The sequence below is a fragment of the Capra hircus genome, chromosome 13 (genome assembly GCF_001704415.2).
Source record: "Capra hircus breed San Clemente chromosome 13, ASM170441v1, whole genome shotgun sequence".
Lineage (NCBI taxonomy): Eukaryota > Metazoa > Chordata > Mammalia > Artiodactyla > Bovidae > Capra > Capra hircus.
In genome coordinates this window covers 2,925,084-2,947,221 of record NC_030820.1, presented here as the reverse complement: position 1 = coordinate 2,947,221, position 22,138 = coordinate 2,925,084, and the positions used below count along the sequence as shown (strand labels likewise).

The 22,138-nt window shown below is 38.6% G+C and overlaps 1 pseudogene; it reads left to right on the top strand.

The window, feature by feature from the left end:
* Positions 2,574-20,156, top strand: LOC108637347 (annotated as a pseudogene).

Here is a 22,138-nt window from a genome sequence, read left to right as displayed (position 1 = left end):
TCATTGGAAAAGACTCTGATGCTGGGAGGGATTGGGAGCAGGAGGAGAAGGGGATGACAGAGGATGAGATGGCTGGATGGCATCACTGACTCAATGGACATGAGTTTGGGTGAACTCTGGGAGTTGGTGATGGACAGGAAGGCCTGGCGTGCTGTGATTCATGGGGTCGCAAAGAGTCGGACACGAGTAAGTGACTGAACTAAACTAACTAAGACAAAGACTGGAGCAGTAACTACATCCACAAGATGTTGGAAGAGGGGACGTGACTAGATGGGAGGAACCTGACTTCACAAATGAAAGAAAGCAAAATAACAAGCCCGAAGTGGGGAAAGATGAGAAGCGATCCACTTAACAGTCTGCTGGCCTCCAATAGATCTGGAACTGGCAGCGCTGGGTATTCCTGAAGTGAGAGTGAAGATAGTGCCACGATAATTTTGGTGGCAGGCTCATAAGGAGGTATGATTACAAGATCCCACTGCCCCTCCATGTAGCTGGGCAACTGCCCGCCTGCATCCTGGTAAGATGCAAGAAATACAGTAATGGGAAATGTTAACTGAGAGGTCTCTGGACTAAAGGGGTATAGGCACAGTTTGGAGTGAAGTGGATATCACAATGCAAAATCAAGCCCACTTTCAGAACCCACAGCAAGAGTCCCAGGGGCCCAGCTCCTGGCTTACCCTCCCCTCTCTCCCCATGTTGTTCCTTGTCAGGGGCCTCAAATGAGCACATGTGGAGACTGGGTCCTCCTGTTCAAGTTCTGTTAAACTCCTGGGCCATCCCTTGGTTTCAGGGGGTGAAATTATTCACCCTAAAAAGGATGGAATGAGATAAGGAACCCACACTGTCCCTAGAGCAGGCTTGAGATCATTTGCACAGGAATTCTATAGCATAGTTTAGAGGTGATGGACAGGTCTGCTTGACCTTGGGGAAGAACACTCCAAAAAAGGGCCAGAACAGCACCCTTTATAGCACTTCACAAGGCTAAAGTAATACTGTTCTCTACTGCTTTTAATACTAAAAAATCTTGCATTCCAGGAAACACCTCAGTCCCGAGTAAACTGTGATTAATGGTTACTCTTCTAAGCTTAAGGGTGAAAATCTCCATACTTAACCCTCAGCCATTTTTTCCTGTTTAGTTACCAGAATGCTGGAAGTAAGTCCACCTTCTAGCCAGGAAATCAGAAGTCTTCCTCTGGGGATACTGACATGTCCAAAAAAGAAAGACGTAAAGACTCTTTCCTTAACCGTTCTCCCAGAGAGCTTCCTTAGATGCCTCTACAGTAAAGCCCAGAGTCGACAAAGCCCACCAGCATTTGTGGGGTCCCTAGGTTTAAATACAAGCAGACAGTCAAGGACACCAGACAGTGGGGAAATACATAGCGTGGAAGATTAAAGCCGAAAGAAATGGCGGGAGGTGGGGGGCAGGGAACTACTTAGAAAGAAACATATTGCGAGGAGAAGAAATATATTATGAAAAAGAAATGTTCAGACAGTAAAAAGAGTTCTTAGAGACTGAAACGTGAGAACAGATGTAAAAACTCCATGGAAGTCTTGGAAAATAAAGTTGAGAATATCTCCACAAGAGGAAAAGCATAAAGACAGAGATGGAAAGTAAGAGTAGAAAAGAAAGCTACAGTACCAATCCAAAAGTTGTAAAAGTTAAAAAAAAAAAGTTGGAATTTCAGACAGAGATATCAGGGAACAGAGAGGAGGAAACCACAACTCAAGAAATTCCCCAGAATAAAGATATATAAAATTCTAATTTAAAGGAACTCAGCAAGTGCCAGACACAATGGATGGAAATGTTTCTATGTCAAAACACTGAAGAGATGTCAGACTTACGGGACACAGAAGATACTACAAGAAAAAAAAAAATAGTCACAGATGGAAGAGTAAAAATTGAAATAGACTTGAACTGCTCATGGCCAACACTAGATAGCTATAGATGACACTGGATGCTGTAAGTAACAGAGAAATTCCTTCAAAATTCCAAACAAAATTTATTTTCAAATAGAATTCTATACTTCAGCAACTTGTCACTTAATCTGAGGATAGCATATTTTCAGACATGCAAGATCTCCAACACTTTTCTTGAGGAAGTTTTTGGAGGATGTGCGCAACCAAAGAAATAAAGAAATCAAGGGGAGAGGAAATGAAGGGCTAAGAAAATAGAGACTCCAACTTATGGAAGAGATAAAGAGAATCATCAGAAAGATATTGATTTTCTAGGCACAAGACAATGAAAGCAAGCTTCAGGGCTTTGGGAGAAACTTATATGAGAGATAAAATTATTGGATAATGATATACCTCAATAATTAAAGAGGAAAGATAAATAATTGGCAGAGAATTTGGCGTTGCATTGCTAAAAAAATACAGAGAGAGTATGGAAACATTATAAACAAAACACCAGCATGGAAAATAATTATGTATATCACACAGGAGGCCTGCAGAAAGTATTCCTATAATAATACTTGCATATTGCTCTAGCCCAGATTGGAATAAGCGGATGGGAAGAGAGGGAAAAGTGCATTCTGGGGTGGGGAGGAAGGGAGCAGGGAGGTGCAGGAGAGATCATGCCTGATTCATCACTTTCCATAACAGGAAAACAACAGAAAACCCCCAAGACTGAAAATTCAGAGGAGGCAACGTAAGAACGGAATTTTAAGCGTGTGGCTATCTAAACAAAAAGAATAGATGTAAAAGGTTGCAGAGAGTTGCCTGTTGAAAGAAGATAGTGACTGCAGGGATTTAGGAAATTGCTGTTTCAAACTTGGGAAACTGTTTCACATTTTACTCTTTAAACTATAGCTTCATAAAATCACCCTTGCTCCAAAATAGAGCATATTAGGGAATTTCTAATTTATCACTTGGAGGCTTCCTGTTGGCTCAGTGGTAAAAACCCATCTGCCAATGCAGGAGACATGGATTCAGGCCCTGGGTTGGGAAGATCCCCTGGAGAAGGAAATGGCAACCCACTCAGTATTCTTGCCTGGGAATTCCCATGGAAAGAGGAGCCTAGTGGGCTGTCCACAGGGTCACAAGAGTTGGACATGATTTAGTGACTAAACAACAGCAAGTTATAATTTAGCTTCTTTTTTATTTCATATTTTCTTTTTATTTAAAGCTTTTTATATAACCGTTTTAGTGTTTTATTTAAACAGATTCAATGGTATTGACTAAAATAACTGACAGAGAACCATAGCGGCACTATTCTAGCTTTAGGTTATGTGTAGTTTATTAAATTGAAAGGAATCCAACAATGTGGCTTTAGCTTTTTATTAGGGGAAAATGATATATTTTTAAATGAAATGTGAAGTTTACTTTAATTAGCTTTGTGTTCATGAGCTGAATAAAGGTAAAATTTTGCTGATTTTGAATTATAGAAAAATTAGATCTTCTAATTAATGAAATATTCTGATTTTGTAAGCATGGTAGATTGATTGCACAAATATCTGTAATTCTTCACCTTTCAAATAGAAGGGGAAAAAGTGGAAGCAGTGACAGATTTTCTTTTCTCGGGCTCCAGAATCACTGCAGACAGTGATTGCAGCCATGAAATTAAAAGACCCTTGCTCCTTGAAGGAAAGTTATGACAAACCTAGACAACATACTGAAAAACAGAGACATCACTTTGCTTACAAGGTCCATATAGCCAAAGCTATGGTTTTTCCAGTAGTCATGTACAGATACGAGAGTTGGGCTTCATGGATCATAAAGCTGGACTAACTCCATATGACAGCTGGACCATGCTAAAAAATTGATGGTTTCAAATTGTGGTGGTGGAGAAGACTCTCGAGAGTCCCTTGAACAGCAAAGAGATCAATCCAGTCAATCCTAAAGGAAATCAACCCTGAATATTCATTGGAAGGACATAAGCTGAAGCTCCAATACTTGGGCCATCTGATGCACAGTGCTGACTCATTGGAAAAAACCCTGATGGTAGGAAAGACTGAAGGCAATAGGAGAAGGGGGTGACAGAGGATGAGGTGGTTAAATAGTACCACTGACTCAATGGACATGAATTTGAGCAAACACTGGGAGGCAGTAGAGGAAAGAGGAGCCTGGCATGCTATAGTCCATGGAGTTGCAAAGAGTCAGACATGACTCAGCAACTGAATAACAACAACCATATAAGAATTATCAGCTTTCAAAAAATTAGAACTTAACTAAAAATAGCATTTTTAAGAAGAAACTGTCATATTCTAGGTAGGGAAAATAATCTCAACAGGAAAGCATTGTTTTGCTCTTCTAAGTTTACATATGCACCATTGGAAATAGCAGCCAGGAAAAGATGAGCTGCCCTGTATATGGAAGGAGGAAATCTGTTTTAGGCTTAGAGAGAAGTTAATAAGACTAGCTTCTGGGGACTCTTTACCTCTCTCAGTGTCTATGCAGAGAGCTCTGTATTTTCCTTCTCTTTAATATATCCTATCACTTGCTACCATGAAAAAAAAAAAAAAGACTAGCTTCTATAAGGGCAAGAATAGAAAGAAGTCAGAATGATGAGTGTCCAAGTTGGGATTCCAAAAAAGGACAGGGTTGTTTAAGATGTAATTTTTAGTCATTTTCTGTGGGTTGTAAAATGTAACACTTTCACCCTCACAACTTATGGTCCCTATGAACTTTCAGTAAAATCTATAATACTTACTCATGCATTTATGTAACTGGACAGTATATAATTAATTTGAAACTGTTGCAAATTTTGAATCGAGGTTATTAGTGGTGGGAAGAGCATCACTAAAGGACCCAGAAATCAGATGCAGTGGTTCCCATCAAAGTGAAATTCCCCAAAACATACTGACATTAGGAGAGAATTATGAACAAATAGTTTGTGACTTTGAACAAATTTTACCCAGACCATTAAATGAAGGGAGCCCAACCAACATCTGTTATATAAAGCAGCATACAAGGAGGTGGGGTACAACAGAAAATATATAGAAGTTAAACACACCTAACATCCCACTCAGAGGTATTTACCCAAATGAAATGAAAACCTGTCTTCACAAAAAAACCTGTAGTTGGATGTTCAAAAGATATTAAACTCATAGTCATCCCAGACTGAAAAACACTCACATATCCATCACCTGGAGTGCTGATAAACCAACTGCAGTATATCCATAAAATGGAATACTATCCGTCAATAAAAAGGAATGAACTGTTGAAACATGCAACAACATAGATGCATCTTTAACATATTAAGTTAAAGAGGCCAGATCAGAAGATAGGATTCCATTTATATAACACTTTTGCAAAAATAAAACTATGGACAGAAAATAGATCCATGTCTGCTAGGAGCTGGGGATGTGTGTAGAGGTTGACTAGAAAGGGGGATAGAGGAATATTTTGAAGGACCTTACATCTTGACCCTGATGGCTACATGACTATATACACCTGTGAAAACTTGAAGAACTGTACACAAAAGAGGGAGAACTATACCTTAAATTTTAATGCAAAAAATATATTAGAATTGGGACCTTAGCTTGAAAGAGTTATTGATATACTTTTGGAAAGCAGATATTATTTTTATACAATTATCATTGACATAAGCAAACATGCACTGAAAATTTCTTGAAGGTTATGGATATGAATTGACAAAGCAAGAAGAGATTTCCAGACCAGGAAAGACTAAGGAATTGTAAAACTATTGGTTGAATTTAAACTGATTCTAAATGAAGGGTGGAAATTAGTATATGGGAAAAAGGAGAAAAGTGAGTAGAAAGTCAATATTTTATTCTGGTGATAGGAAGGTAGCCAGTGGGGCTGGAACAAGACACACATGATTGTGATGGTTATTAATGCTAACAGAAGCCAGTGCTGCAGGACACTTGGCCTTCTCCCTTGCCCAGCCCCTTTGTCTGAAGCCATTCTCCAGAATGGTCTCTGTGACACTGAGGACCAACTGCTTCTTTCCACATTAAATAATTCAAAATTGACTTGATTTGGAGACCTCAGTTTGCAAAGATTACATGGGAAACTTGCTTCAAAATCAGAATTCAAAGAGACAAAATTTGAGACTTTGGGAATGAAGACTTGTTTTACATTGAGATTTCCCTCCAAATGATAAAAGAATAAAAGTGAGAGGAAGAGAATTAAGAAGTCAAAATGGTTTGAGTTTTCTTAGCCTGAGACAACCATCAGTTGCAAAGGGGAAAAAATACACATTTCAGCTAACATTTATTTCTAGAGAATATGTTTATTTATATTGAAGAATTCCAGGTGACAGAATGAAATCCTATATGGAAAGATAGCATGTTTTCATTTTTTTAACTCTTTATTTGTTATAATAATTATCTGTCTCTAATCAGCATAATTTTGTATTCCCCCTAGTTTACAGATTAATTTATTAAGACTCTTCTTATCCTGGGCTTATAATATGAGCTAGGAATTACCCAGTATATCTCAAACTCTAAATGGTTTGAATAGCTCTTCTAATCGGCTTCAGAGTAAAGATCTGTGCAAAGCAAAGCTGGCTATTGCTCTTTGAAAGTATGTTCTCAGTTTGGCTGTGCCCCCATGAGCTTTGGTGAGATGCTTTCCTGTAATGCTAAGAGGCAGTATCATTTTCTGGGGATGTCTGGATTTGGTAACTTGAAGGAAAAAATGGCCCCAATGTTGCATCATATGATTTTTATTCTCATTAAATTCTGAGGGCCAAAAATCACACAAAGAAAGCTGCAGGGAAATCAGACAATTTATATAAAGCAAAGATAAATACAGCCTTATTAGCCATTTTTACTACTAATTTTAAAAATTTAGCAGTTTCTTTTAAGCCAAGGAGTGGCCAAAATAAATGCACATTATCCTGGGATTTGTATTTTAGCTCTGTTTGGTAAGGTTCTGAGCCATATTTTGTTAGGCTGAAATTTAGCAGTAGCATCATTCAGTAACGTCTATTGCAAACTGGAGACAGAGTGTTATAATAGGCAAAGACTGTGTGTGGAGTGGGCAGGCCCTAGGAATGGTATTGAGGTTAACTAACTTGAAAGATTTGATGATTATCAGACAGACAAATCTCAGAAGATTTCATAGGCAAGTTTTTAGGCCTCAAGGATATTCTATGATGATTATCTTGAAAATTATTGTTGACAGCATTTGGAATGAGGGTTTTAGGGAACAATCTAGCAGAATTTTCTTTGGTACATCATGCTTTTTTCACTTACAAGAGCACTTCAACTTGTAAAATATTCCAACAATATAAAAATATGCAGAGTAAAAATCGAAGTCTCCTCTCCAAACCCACTATTCTGAAGTAACCATTGGTAACAGGGTAAGGTGTTTTCTTCCAGAACCTTTCACACACATGCACACATACACAACAAATCACCAGTGTAGACATTACTGAGATTTTTTTTGGTAGAGATATGGGGATAGATAGGCTACATGCATGTTTTCTTTTTCAAAAACAATATCTCACTATAGTTCTGCAACTTGCTTTTACATTTACTAATGTTCATGGGATTCCCTGGTGGCTCAGAGGTTAAAGAGTCTGCCTCCAAAGTGGGAGACCTGGGTTCGATCCCTGGGTCAGGAAGATCCCCTGGAAAAGGAAATGGCAATCCACTCCAGTACTATTGCCTGGAAAATCCCATGGATGGAGGAGCTTGGTAGGCTACAGTCCATGGGGTTGCAAAGAGTCGGACACGACTGAGTGACTTCACTTAATGTTCATGGACCTTTATCATGTCAGTCTTTATAAAATAGTTGTCAAAAAATCTGTATAAAATTCCATAACATGATTGTACAATTTAAATACTGCCTTTTCAATGAATGCTTCAGTTCAGTTCAGTCACTCAGTCATGTCTGACACCATGAATCGCAGCACGCCAGGCCTCCCTGTCCATCACCAACTCCCGGAGTTCACTCAGACTCACGTCCATCGAGTCAGTGATAACATCCAGCCATCTCATCCTTGGTCATCCCCTTTTCCTCCTGCCCCCAATCCCTCCCAGCATCAGAGTCTTTTCCAATGAGTCAACTCTGCGTAAGGTGGAAAAAGTACTGGAGTTTCAGCTTTAGTATCATTCCTTCCAAAGAAATCCCAGGGTTGATCTCCTTCAGAACGGACTGGTTGGATCTCCTTGCAGTCCAAGGGACTCTCAAGAGTCTCCTCCAACACCACAGTTCAAAAGCATTAATTCTTTGGCACTCTGCCTTCTTCAGAGTCCAACTCTCACATCCATACATGACCACTGGAAAAACCATAGCCTTGACTAGACGGACCTTAGTCGGCAAAGTAATATCTCTGCTTTTGAATATACTATCTAGGTTGGTCATAACTTTTCTTCCAAGGAGTAAGCGTCTTTTAATTTCATGGCTGCAATCACCATCTGCAGTGATTTTGGAGCCCCCCAAAATAAAGTCTGACACTGTTTCCCCTTCTATTTCCCATGAAGTGATGGGACCAGATACCATGATCTTCGTTTTCTGAATGTTGAGCTTTAAGCCAACTTTTTCACTCTCCTCTTTTACTTTCATCAAGAGGCTTTTTAGTTCCTCTTCACTTTCTGCCATAAGGGTGGTGTCATCTGCATATCTGAGGTTATTGATATTTCTCCTGGCAATCTTGATTCCAGCTTGTGTTTCTTCCAGTCCAGCGTTTCTCATGATATACTCTGCATAGAAGTTAAATAAACAGGGTGACAATATACAGCCTTGATGTACTCCTTTTCCTGTTTGGAACCAGTCTGTTGTTCCATGTCCAGTTCTAACTGCTGCATCCTGACCTGCATACAGATTTCTCAAGAGGGAGGTCAGGTGGTCTTGTATTCCCATCTCTTTCAGAATTTTCCACAGTTTATTGTGATCCACACAGTCAAAGGCTTTGGCATAGTCAATAAAGCAGAAATAGATGTTTTTCTGGAACTCTCTTTGCTTTTTCCATAATCCAGCAGATGTTGGCAATTTGATCTCTGGTTCCTCTGCCTTTTCTAAAACCAGCTTGAATATCAAGAAGTTCATGGTTCACATATTGCTGAAGCCTGGCTTGGAGAATTTTGAACATTACTTTACTAGATTAAGTTATTTCTAATTGTTTGATATCAAACCATAATACAATAAGCTCTTTACACATATTTCTTTGTGCAAATTTAAGTATTCCTGAAGGGCAGATTGCTAGATTAAGTGCTGTTTGGTCAAAGGATTGTAAGTATTAATTGAAAATAATTTAAAAGGGCAGGGAAATCTGAATAACCTTACTTTCCCAATACAGGTCAATAGGTCAGTGAGAGCTTCTTCTTGCTGCATATATTAGAGATAACTTATTATTTTAACCACTTTGAACTTCAGCTCTAACTATACGAAATTTAACTATATAGTGTTCTCCCTTGATTGCTAATGAAGAAGAACATTCTATTATAGCATATAAATTTTTAAAATTTTGTTTTCTATGAATTATTTTTGGTAATCAGTTCATCATTCTTTCCTTATTGATTCATAGGAACTCTTTGCATATTAGAGATTGTGGTCAGTTGACTCAACTTTCATCACAACCCACTTTCTGCATGCGAAAGGGGAAAGACAAACACTAGGTTTCCCAGATTTTTCTGAATCTTGAGTACTGACCATCATTTAGGAGCCACCGATCAGATGTACTTACAGGGTACATTGTCCATAAGAGAAGAGGAGGTAGGGCCCAGAACACATTTCACAGATGTCACTTGTGGAGGTGGAATGGTTTTGGAATCAGTGGCTGTGGTTCAACTGTCTAATGTGTATGCGTTCTTTTGATTCATCTGCTTCCTTTATTAATGAAGACAATTATTTTCATTTAGCATGGATTTCTGTCTTCAGTAGCAATATATTCAGTTTGTTAGCTTCCTGCACAGAGGCAGCTTTACAGATTATACCTAGGGGAGATTAGTACTGAACTGGACATTTTTTGTTTGTTTGTTTGTTTTTTATTGAGGTAACTTTGCATTATAACATTGTGTCTTTAATGTGTACATTGTATGATATTTCTATATAGGCAGTTTCCATCCATTACCATACAGTTGATCCCCTTCTACTCATTTCACCCTCCCCAGTGACCTTTCTCCTATGGTAATCACCACTGTGTCCTCTGTATCTACGTGTTTGGTTGTTGTTATTGTTTGTTTGTTTGCTTCTTTAGATTCCACATGTATGTGAAATCATATGGCATTTGCTTTTCTCCATCTGACTTATTTTACTTATTATAATACCCTCAAAGTCCATCCATGTTGTCTCAAATTATAAGATTTCATCACTTTTACGGCTGAGTGGTATTCCATTGTGTATACGTACTACATCCTCTTCATCCGTTCATCTATCGACAGGCATTAGTTTGTTTCCATATCTTTAAAATAATTACTTATTGATTTATTTGATCCATTTTTGGCTGTGCTGGGTCTTCATTACTTTGTGCAGGCTTCCTCCAGCTGCGGCCAGCAGGGTCTCCTCCTCATTGTGGTGCGTGGGGTTCTCACTGCAGAGACTTCTCTTCTGGAGCACAGGCTCTAGGCCGACAGACCTCAGTAGCTGCAGCACGTGGGCGCTAGAGTGTGGCCTCAGCAGTTGTGGTGCGTAAGTTGAGTCACTGCGCGGCACGTGGACTCTTCTTGGACCAGGGATGGGACCTGCGTCCCCTGCACTGGTAGGTGGCTTCTTATCCACTGTGCCACCAGGGAAGTCCTGTTCCATATCTTGACAGTTGTAAATAATGCTGCAGTGAACATAGAGGTGCATATATCTTTTCAAATTAGTATTTTCTTTTTTTTTTTTTTGATAAATACCCAGACGTGGGGTTGCCAGATAATATGGTAGTTCTTTTCCGAATTACTCAAGAAATTCATTTTGTTGATGCTTTCCTTTGCAGTGCAGAAGCATTTTAGTTTGATGCAGTACCATTTCTTTATCTCTGCTTTTGTTTCCCTTGCCTGACGAGACAAATCCAGAAGGATATTGCTAAGACTGATGTCAAAGAACTCACTCCCTATATTTTCTTCTAAGGTTTTATGTTTCAACTCTTTAATCCATGTTTAGTTGATTTTCCTGTGTAGTGTGAGATGGGGATCTTGTTTCATTTTTTTGGCATGTGGTTGTCCAGCTTTCCCAACACCATTTATTTGAAAAGACTATTCTTTCTCTACTGTATGTTCTTTGCTCCTTTATTGTAAATTTATTGTCCATATATGTGTGGATTTATCTCTGGGCTCTCAACTCTGTTCCATTGATTTGTGACTCTGTTTTGCTCCCAACTTAATATTCTTTTGATTACTCCAGTGAGTGTGTGCTCAGTTGTGCCCAACTGTTTGTGACCCTATGGACTATAGCCTATCAGGCTCCTCTGTCCATGGAGTTTTTTTCCTCAGGATTTCTTTGGCTAGATTTTCTGTGATTATATATAAATTTTAGAATTTTTTGTTTTATTTCTGTGAAAAAATGTCCTTGAGATTTTAATAAGGATTGTATTGATATGTAGATTAGTTTAGGTAATATGGACATTCTAACAATATTATGCCTTCCAATCTATGATCATAGAATATTTTTCCATTATTTGTGTCATCTTCAATTTCTTTCAACAATATGTTACAGTTTCAGTGTATAGGTCTTTCATCCCCTTGGATAAATTTATTCCTAGGCATCTTTTCTTTAAATGACAATTATAAATGGGATTGTTTTCTTAATATCTCTTTCTACTAGCTCATTGTCAGCATATATAAATGCAACAAATGTTTGTATACATATTTTGTAATGTATCTTTACCACAGTTGTTTATTATTTCTAGTAGTTTTTTGTGGAGTCTTTGAAGTTTTCCATACCATGTTATCCATGAATAGTGAAAGTTTTGCTTTTTTCTTTGCAATTTTGATGCCTTTTACGTCTTTTTCTTGCCTAATTGCCCTGGCTAAAACTTCCAATACTATATTGGATAAGAGTGATGAGAGTGGGCATCCTTGTCTTGTTCCTGATTTTGGAGGGATAGGTTTCAGCCTTTTATCATGAGAATAAGGTATTATGTTGAAGTACATTATTTTTATATCCATTTTATCAAGAGTTTTTTTTAAATCGTGTTGAATTTTGTCAAATACTATTTCTGAGATGATCATATTATTTTTATTCTTCATTTTGTTAATGTAGTGTATCATGTATATTTGTGGCTGTTGAACCATCTTTGTATTCCTGCAATAAATGTCACTTGATCATAGTGTATGATCCTTTTAATGTGTTGTTGTATTCTGTTTGCTAATGTTTTTTGGTGGAGGTGGTGATGGTGGTGGTTTAGTCACTAAGTTATGTCTGACTCTTGTGACCCCATGAACTGTAGCCTGCCAGGTTCCTCTGTCCATGGGATTCTGTAGGCAAGAAAACTGGAATGGGTTGCTATTTCCTTCTCCAGGGGATGGGTGAGGAGGGCTGCATTTATATTCATCAGAGATATTGGCTTATAATTTTCCTTTACTGTGTTATCTTTGTCTGGTTTTGATGTGAAGGTAATGTTGGCCTCATAAAATGAATTTGGAAGCATTCCTTCCTCTTTAAATTTTGGAAGAATTTGAGAAGGATAATCATTAAGTCTCCTTTGTATGTTTTGTCTTCTTTTTTGGGGAAATTTTTGATTACTCTAAGTAAGAGAGCCTTCTATTTTTTTCTGTTAGTCTAACTAAAGGTTTGTCAATTTATCCTTTCAAAGAGCCAGCTTATATTTTGATGGATCTTTTCTATTTCATTTATTTTCACTATGATTTTTATTATTTTCTTCCTTCAACTCTTTTCAGGCTTTGTTCTTTTTCTAGTTATTTTAGGTGAAAGGCTGACTGTTTATTTGAGAATTTTCTTTTCCTGAGGTAGGCCTGTATAACTACAAGTTTCTCTTATTGAGTTTCTCCACGACACCTATTTTGAATTCTCTATCAGATTGCAATATTCCATCCCTTTAACTTTGGTTTCTGGAGAATTGCCATTTTCTTTTTGTGTTACAGAATTACTGTGATCCTTCATGTTGTTTGTTGAGTTTTTGTTTTACTGGTGCATTTCAAGTAGCAAATATCTTTCTTCTTTAGGCAAAACTTTTTAATTTTTTAAAAACTTGTTTCTAAAGATTTAACAGTCTTCTCTGATGGCTCAGATAAACAGGTTAGAAACTAGAGACCTTTCTTTTGTTTTACAGTAGGTGGCACTATAGCACAACTTTTTGGTTTCTTTTAACCAAGCGCCCTCTGGTTACATTTGAAAATTCACATTTTCCACCTTCTACCACCTCTGTCTACCAACTTTACCTTCGTTATCACTGCTTGTGCCTCCAGAGTTATTGAAACCTTGCTGCTGACTGTCCAGCCTCAGTGGTGCCTGGGGCACCAGAATAGTGGATTTTTCTGCCAGCTCAGGGTCTCCCTAGTCACAGCCTCCACTACTGCAGGGGGCAATGCAGGATGAAGGGGCAGCCAGGGACGTGTGGGCACCTCTGCCATGCCTGGTGTTTTCAGGTGTATGGATTCTGCTGCTGCGGGCAGAGGTCGAGGGGCCTGACTAACGGGTGCCCGTGTGACTGGAGGGAGAGTGCAGCAGGTCCACTGCCAGTGCTGCCTGGTTACCTGTGGCAGCAAGAAGACTAGAGTCACATGCACCACTTCTGCTCTGCTTCCAAGTTCTCTGGGGCCACAAGCTGCAGTTGGGGAATCCAGAATTAAAGGCACGGCCTTCACTGTCCCCCTGATTCAGCCTCCTGTCTATTCCAGCCCACCAGCCTTCAGAAACACAGATTTGAGGAACTCTCCAGCATCCTGGTATGTAGGGCAGAGGCATGTTTTTAGCTGTGGCTATTTTACTGGTTGTAGATTGAAGGAGAGGGACAAAGGGCGCATCTCACTCCACCATGATGCTGATGTCCCCTGGAAATAACGTCTACTCTTCTAGTCCCTAACTGAGTTTCTTTATATCCTGTTCCACATATTAGATTATTTTTTCAGCCTAAATTAGCCTGTGTGAATTTATTGTCTGCAACTGAAACCTGAATATTCAGAAACAGTATCTGCTTTTAATTTTTCTGTATGTTCTATATTTTCTTCCAGTCTGGCAACATCTTGTAAGTTTATATTTATGGAAGATTAAAAACATTTTCATAAAACCAAATCTGGCTATCTTTATCTTTGCGAATTTTGAGTTTGGAGCCTTGCCCAGGGAGAACTTCCTAACCTCAAGCATATTCTGCTTTATTTCCTTATACTTCTAGAAATTCATTCCACCTAGATTTTATACTCTATGGTATATATAGGAAACTAATTTTACTTTATTTTCCAAAATGAATGGAATATTGGTTCAACAATAATTTATTTAATAGTCTAATTTTTCTCCCAGGGAATTGAAATGTCACTTCTAAAGTGTAATACTTTCTTATTTACTGTGAATCTGTTTTTCTTTTTTTGATGATTTTTTTATTTTTTAAATTATGAAAGCAATAACACATATCAATAACCTCAGATACACAGATGACACCACCCTTATGGCAGAAAGCAAAGAACTAAAGAGCCTCTTGATGAAAGTGAAAGAGGAGAGTGAAAAAGTTGGCTTAAAGCTCAACATTCAGAAAGCTAAGATCATGGCATTCAGTCCCATCACTTCATGGCAAATAGATGGGGAAATAGTGGAAACAGATGCAGACTTTATTTTGGGGGCTCCAAAATCACTGCAGACAGTGACTGCAGCCATGAAATTAAAAGACGCTTGCTCCTTGGAAGAAAAGTTATAACCAAGCTAGACAGCATATTAAAAAGCAGGGATATTACTTTACCAACAAAGGTCTGTCTAGTCAAAGCTATGATTTTTCCTGTAGTCACGTATGGATGTGAGAGTTGGACTATAAAAAAAGCTGAGTTTGGAAGAATTGATGCTTTTAAACTGTGGTGTTGGAAAAGATTCTTGAGAGGCCCTTGGACAGCAAGAAGATCCAATCAGTCCATCTTAAAGGAAATTAGTCCTGAATATTCGTTGGAAAGACTGATGGTGAAGCTGAAACTCCAATACTTTCGTCACGTGATACAAAGAAATGACTCATTTGAAAAGACTCTGGTGCTGGGAAAGATTGAAGGCAGGAGGAGAAGGGGACAACAGAGGATAAGATGGTTGGATGGCATCATTGACGCGATGGACATGAGTTTGAGAAGGCTCCAGGAGTTGGGATGGACAGGGAAGCCTGGCATGCTGCAGTCCTTGGGGTTGCAGGGTTGGACATGACTGAGCAACTGAACTGAACTGAATAACACATTTAGAGAAGACTTGGAAATCATGAATCTGTTTCTCAATTCTCTTCCATTAGTTATTTTTTTTCTATACCTGCTCAAACATTACAGCATTTTATAATTTTAAAAATCTAATTTTAATTTAATAATAATCATAAATAATAACCATAAACTTAAGTAACTAGTCAGGTAACTAGACTAACAAGAAGCAGAACTGCAGTGTCTGAAAACTCTTTGAGATCAATTCCATATTTTATTCATATTTGTATTTAAGAAGACTACAATGATGCCTGGCATATGACTAGTTTTTGAGTGAACAAATCAAACAATTCATCTCTTTTATATAAAATGCACAAAAATTTTAAAACTAACAATCTGATTATTGTTAAGGACTCTATTTTGAAGCATATTGTATACCAAGTGATTGTTCAAATCATACCAAGTGCTTACAATCTTTTGTTCAATCATACTACATGTTAAAAAAGCAGAGTTTAGAAAATCTTTATATATAAATTTTTATGAATGTCGTTGATCATAAAACCACAAAGACTCAATAATAGAACAGACTAAGCATCTATCAAGGAAAATTAAAATAATAATCTGTTAGAATCCTCAAATTTTGAAATATCGGGCCATTACCAAACTTTTGAAGACAATTCAGTAGTGGTAATGACTATAATATTGGGGTTAGGTTAAAAAAGAAAAAAAAAAGAATATATTATAATATATTGCCGGGGTCCAGCCCCGGTGGATCCAGGGAATTCGAAGGGTGGACGGCGTTGGTGTGGAAAGACTTGTTTATTGATTGATATAAGATTAGATTAAGAAACTATAGCATAGTAGGAAGATTAAGTGGAGGAAGAGGACTGAATAGCTTGGTTTACGTGGAAGACCAATAAAATTCCAGACAAGGAATTTGCACCATCTACGTTGGGCCACCGGCGCGCGCTTGAATATCTAAGGGTGCCTCGCCTTAAGCTCCCTTTTGCGCGGGTCTTAACAGCCAGGGCAAGTAAGTAGACCTGGCGAGCCTCCACGCCCCAGGTGGAGATTCAGCCTGAAATTAAAGTAAAGCGCAGAGAGAGGGAAAGGGAGAGAAGAAGAGAGAGAGAAAGACACGGGGGGAGCCAGATTCCCAAGAAACCAGGCCGAGAGACTGGTCCGAGAGACTGGTCCGAGAAGCTGGTCCCATCCTTTATTGTTCAGAAGGCCTTTTATACTTTTGATAAAACATGGAGATCAATGGGTAACACAAAATTATGTAGCGTTCGCAGCTCAGACTCTTTTTATACATCATTTTGTATACAAAAGGTCTCAGGTGATTTACAGTATCTTCTGGCCGAGAGGCTTGTTAACACTTTTTGGCTCTCTTCCTTAATGAATGTTAATTTTGTTTCCCCTGAAGTGTTTTTCTTTAATCTACATCTCCTTAAAGCATTAAAGTTACATCTCTATAGAACAAAGGTGCAGTGGGATATAACAAAGAAGGTACTTAACTCAAAGATCTAATGTTGCTAATACCAGGTCTACTACTTGTTTTTCTATATACCAACTGTATCTAAAAATAAAGGATATGAAAATTTGGCAGCAAGCATTGACTCAACAAATGAAACCTTTAATCAGTCCTATTCTAAAGATTTTGACTCCTCGGAAGCCCCTACATTCCTAGGATGTTTTAAGCTTCCTGTGCCTCCTGCGGTCAGGAGGCCTCAAACAACCACACGCGCAGCTGTGCGAGTCCTGCAGGCAGGCTAGAAAGCCATCAGAGGGGTTTTTGGATTGAAACACTCTTTCAAATGCAGAAGACTAAAGCCCTGAATTGACTTTTTCCAGAAAATGTCAGAAAAGTGGAAAAGCAGAGCACAAAAGCCGGCAGATTTTTGTTGGGGTACATGCTTAGGAATTTCCAGAGGGGCCCCTGAAGTCTGAGCACGCCTTGCGTATGCCAGCTTCCTTCCTCATGACCTTGTCACGGGCGGGATTCTTCACACTGGCTCCCAGCAATATATTTTATATAATATAAAACTAGAATAATATATTATTAGAATATATTATTAATATAAATTAATATATTAATTTAAGGAGAAATTACTGAAAAATGTACATATATGAGAAAGCATTAGAAGAGAAAATCAGAAAATAATGGATTGTTTTATTGTGGAGGTGATGGAAGGATATGTAATATTTTAATAATTTTTATTGGAATATAGTTTATTTACAAGGTTGTGTTATTTTATTTTTGATTGATTCTATCTTAATAGCACTTATACCAAAAAAATTTTTTAAGCATTTTCAAGGACATTGGCTAAAGAAAAAACAAAAATGCTATAGAGTGATAGATAATCTCATAGTCTGAGTTTCATAGAAAGTAAAGCCTGAGACAAAACTAAGGTGCTGGAATCTTTCTCCATGCCTTCAACCTGGGCTCAGCTTGTAACTGCATTAGCCTAGAGAATGTGACAAAAGCAATTTTGTACCAGTTTAGACTGAAAGAGGTCTTGCCTGCTGTCTCTCTCTCTCTCTAGACCCCTGCCTCTTTATGTGAGCAGACCAGGGCTAGCCTCGTGTCTGAGGGCCCAACTGTCCCGATTCTGTACCAGCCAACAGCTAAACAAGCACAAGGAGCAGCGTTGCTCCCTTGATCTCCTGCTGACTGCGCATATACAAGGGCGCCCTGTCAGGACTAGACTAGCGTTCCAAGTCAGCCTAGCCTCAACTACTGACCTATTGAATCAAGGGCTAAGTACGTAACTGTTGCTTTAATCTGCTAAGCTTTAGTGTAGCTTTTATTCAGCAATAAATATCTATGTTCAGTTCAGTTCAGTTGCTCAGTCATGTCCGACTCTTTGCGACCCCATGAATCGCAGCACGCCAGGCCTCCCTGTCCATCATCAACTGCCAGAGTTCACTCAAACTCACGTCCATTGAGTCGGTGATGCCATCCAGTCATCTCATCCTCTCTCGTCCCCTTTTCCTCCTGACCCCAATCCCTCCCAGCATCAAAGTCTTTTCTGATGAGTCAACTCTTTGCATGAGGTGGAAAAAGTACTGGAGTTTCCACTTAAGCATCATTCCTTCCAAAGAGAACACCTAGGGCTGATCTCCTTTAGAATGGACTGGTTGGATCTCCTTGCAGTCTAAGGGACTCTCAGGAGTCTTCTCCAACACCACAGTTCAAAATCATCAATTCTTCGGTGCTCAGCCTTCTTCACAGTCCAACTCTCACATCCATACATGACCACAGGAAAAACCATAGCCTTGACTAGACAGACCTTAGTTGGCAAAGTAATGTCTCTGTTTTTCAATATGCTGTCTAGGTTGATCATAACTTTCCTTCCAAGGAGTAAGCATCTTTTAATTTCGTGGCTGCAGTCATCATCTGCAGTGATTTTGGAGCCCCCCAAAATAAAGTCTGACACTGTTTCCACTGTTTTCCATCTATTTCCCATGAGTGATGGGACCAGATGCCATGATCTTCGTTTTCTGAATGCTGAGCTTTAAGCCAACTTTGTCACTCTCCTCTTTCACTTTCATCAAGAGGCTTTTTAGTTCCTCTTCACTTTCTGCCATAATGGTGATGTCATCTGAATATCTGAGGTTATTGATATTTCTCCTGGCAATCTTGATTCCAGCTTGTGCTTCTTCCAGCCCAGTGTTTCTCATGATGTACTCTGCATAGAAGTTAAATAAGCAGGGTGACAATATACAGCCTTGACATACTCCTTTTCCTATTTGCAACCAGTCTGTTGTTCCATGTCCAGCTCTAACTGTTGCTTACTGACCTGCATATAGGTTTCTCAAGAGGCAGGTCAGGTGGTCTGGTATTCCCATCTCTTTCAGAATTTTCCACAGTTTATTGTGATCCACACAGTCAAAGGCTTTGGCATAGTCAATAAAGCAGAAATAGATGTGTTTTTTTGAACTCTCTTGCTTTTTCGATGATCCAGCAGATGTTGGCAATTTGATCTCTGGTTCCTCTGCCTTTTCTAAAACCAGCTTGAACGTCTGGAAGTTCACAGTTCATGTATTATGTAGCAGTAACTGGTAAGACTGAGCCTACAAGTGAATGAGTAGATCACCTGTATAGAAAACTTGAAAAAATCCATATTTTTAAAAATCCAGTACAAAGCAGGGATCGCAGCAAACACAACCGCCACAGAAGCACTATGGCATTACCTCTCCCTTCAGCTTAGCAGCCCCCAAGGAGACTAACTGCCTGCTTACACAGAAACTAGTGGAGACTCTGAAGCCCTTTGGGATTTTTGAGGAGATAGAGGAACTTCAGTGCAGGATTTTAATTTTGGGAGAATTAACCTGGTAAAAGACTGGATATGAGAAATCAGTGAAAGCAAGAATGTTCCACAATCTGTAATAGAACTTGCTGATGGGAAAATGTTTACATCTGGACCTTACAGATTAGGAGTACATACAAAACCTGCCAATATTGATGCATGTGTGTTGCAACAAGACATGTTGATTGAAGTGACTTTTTCACCTCATTCTATGATACGTTGAAATTACAGGGAGAAGTAAAAGATTTAAGAGCTGTTGAAGAGGCATTTGTACCAGTTATCAAACTGTTTGATGGGATAGAGATTGATATTTTGTTAGCAAGATTAGCAATGCAGACTATTCCAGGAAACTTGGACTTAAAACATGACAGTCTGCTTAAAAATTTAGATATGTATAAGAAGTCTTAATGATTGCAGGGTTTTGATTTTGTTGCAAATCAATGAAATGGTTTTATGAGATGTTTTACATCTAGTATCAAACATTGACAACTTCAGGTTAACCCTGAGGGCTATCAAACTGTGGGCCAAATGCCACAACATCTACTCCAATGTATTAGGTTTCCTCAGCGGTATCTCCTGGTATATGCTCATAGCAGGAACTTGCCAGCTTTGTCCAAATGCGATAGCATCAACTCTTGTACATAAATTTTTCTTGGTATTTTCTAAATGATATGTGTTTAGATCATATTAAAATAAAGTTGATTATAGACTCTGAAAAAAAAAATCCAGGGCACTCTAAATGTGCAGCCTTGCCTATGCACTGTATCTTTGAACTGAAAAGTGTCTTTGCAAATTAGTTTTCTAATTAGTGAAGTTCCAATAAAATGAGTTTTTCAAAAATTTTTCTTTTAAAAGTAATAAATGATACTGGCAAGCAGCCTTAATTGTGTTTTGTTCTGAAGTGTTAATAACCTATTCCTTTATTTTTTTTATTAAACACTGCTTAATTTTCTGTGAAGTGGTTGAATTGGTTTTTGTTGTTGTTTTGTTTTCAGAACAATGAAACCTGATGGAAATGCTAACTTAGATCTATCATCCCAAACAATGGACGTATGTTACTGGTCTTATAGGCAGAGTGGTGTTACCCTACATCTCCCAGAAAAATACTCAAATAAAGAATTATGATATAGTTTCATTTACAGGTCTAATGGCAGTGAAATTAGGAATTTGAATCATAATTGCTTCAATATTTTCAGAATGTGGTTGAAGGTTTTCCTTTTTCTTTAGAACTAGGTAATGACGTTGGTGATTCTGACCTTTGGCTGGCTGAGAAAAATAAAGACCGGCTATGTCAAGACATGGCTGAGAGACTAACATAAAAATAGAGGGCTTCCCTGGTAGCTCAGATGGTAAGGAGTCTGCCTGCAATGTGGGTAACCAGGGTTTGATCCCTGAGTCAGGAAGATTGCCTGGAGAAGGAAATGGCAACCCACTCCAGTATTCTTTCCTGGAAAATCCCATGGATGGCAGAGCCTGGCAGGCTAGAATCCAAGGGGCCACAAAGAGTCAGACATGACTGAAAGACTAACATAACAAGATAAGGTTGGTGGTTCTGGCCTTTGACTTGTGGAGAAAAAGACCAGTTAAGTCAAGACCAACTTGAAGGCACTAAGGAGACCCCTTAAAGTGTTCTTCCTGATTAGTTCTAGGTAAGCACTTAAAGATAGAAGAGCAATGTTATAAAACAACTGCTCAGAAATGTAAGTAACAGAGTTAAGCTCTGTATTTTTCCCTTTATAATATAGCAAAATATGCAAGTGGATTTTTATTGTCAGCCACAAAGACTGTACAAATTACAGTGAAGTGTTTGCATCTCTTTAAATTTTGATCCACACCAGGGTGGCGCTACTGACATTTGGGGCAAGCATTCACTCAGTTGTGTTATAGGCAAATTTGGCCTTGGAGTACAGAATGAAGCAGGGCAAGGCTAACAGAGTTTTGCCAACAAAATGCACTGGCTATACCAAACACCCTCTTCCAACAGCACAAGAAAAGACTCTACAAATGGACATCACCAGATGGTCAATACCAAAATCAGATTGATTATATTCTTTGCAGCCAAATATGGAGAAGCTCTATACAGTCAGCAAAAACAAGACTGGGAACTGACTGTGGCTCAGATCATGAACTCCTTAGTGGCAAGTTCAGACTTAAATTTAAGAAAGTAAGGAGCATCATTAGACCAATCAGATATGATCTTCATCAAATCCCTTATGATTATACAGTGGAAGTGACAAATAGATTCAAGGGATTAGATATGATAGACAGAATGCCTGAAGAACTGTGGAAGAAGGTTCGTGACATTGTACAGGAGACAGGGATCAAGACCATCCCCAAGAAAAAGAAATGTGAAAAAGCAAAATGGCTGTCTGAGGAGGGCTTACAAATAGCTGTGAAAAGAAGAGAAGTGAAAAGCAAAGGAGAAAAGGAAAGATACAAGCATCTGAATGCAGAGTTTCAAAGAATAGCAAGGAGAGATAAGAAAGCCTTCCTCAGTGATCAATGCAAAGAAATAGAGGAAAGCAATAGAATGGGAAAGACTAGAGATCTCTTAAAGAAAATTAGAGTTACCAAGGGAAAATTTCAGGCAAACATGGGTTCAATAAAGGACATTGAGCCCTGAGGTATGGACCTTAGGTAAGGACATTGAGC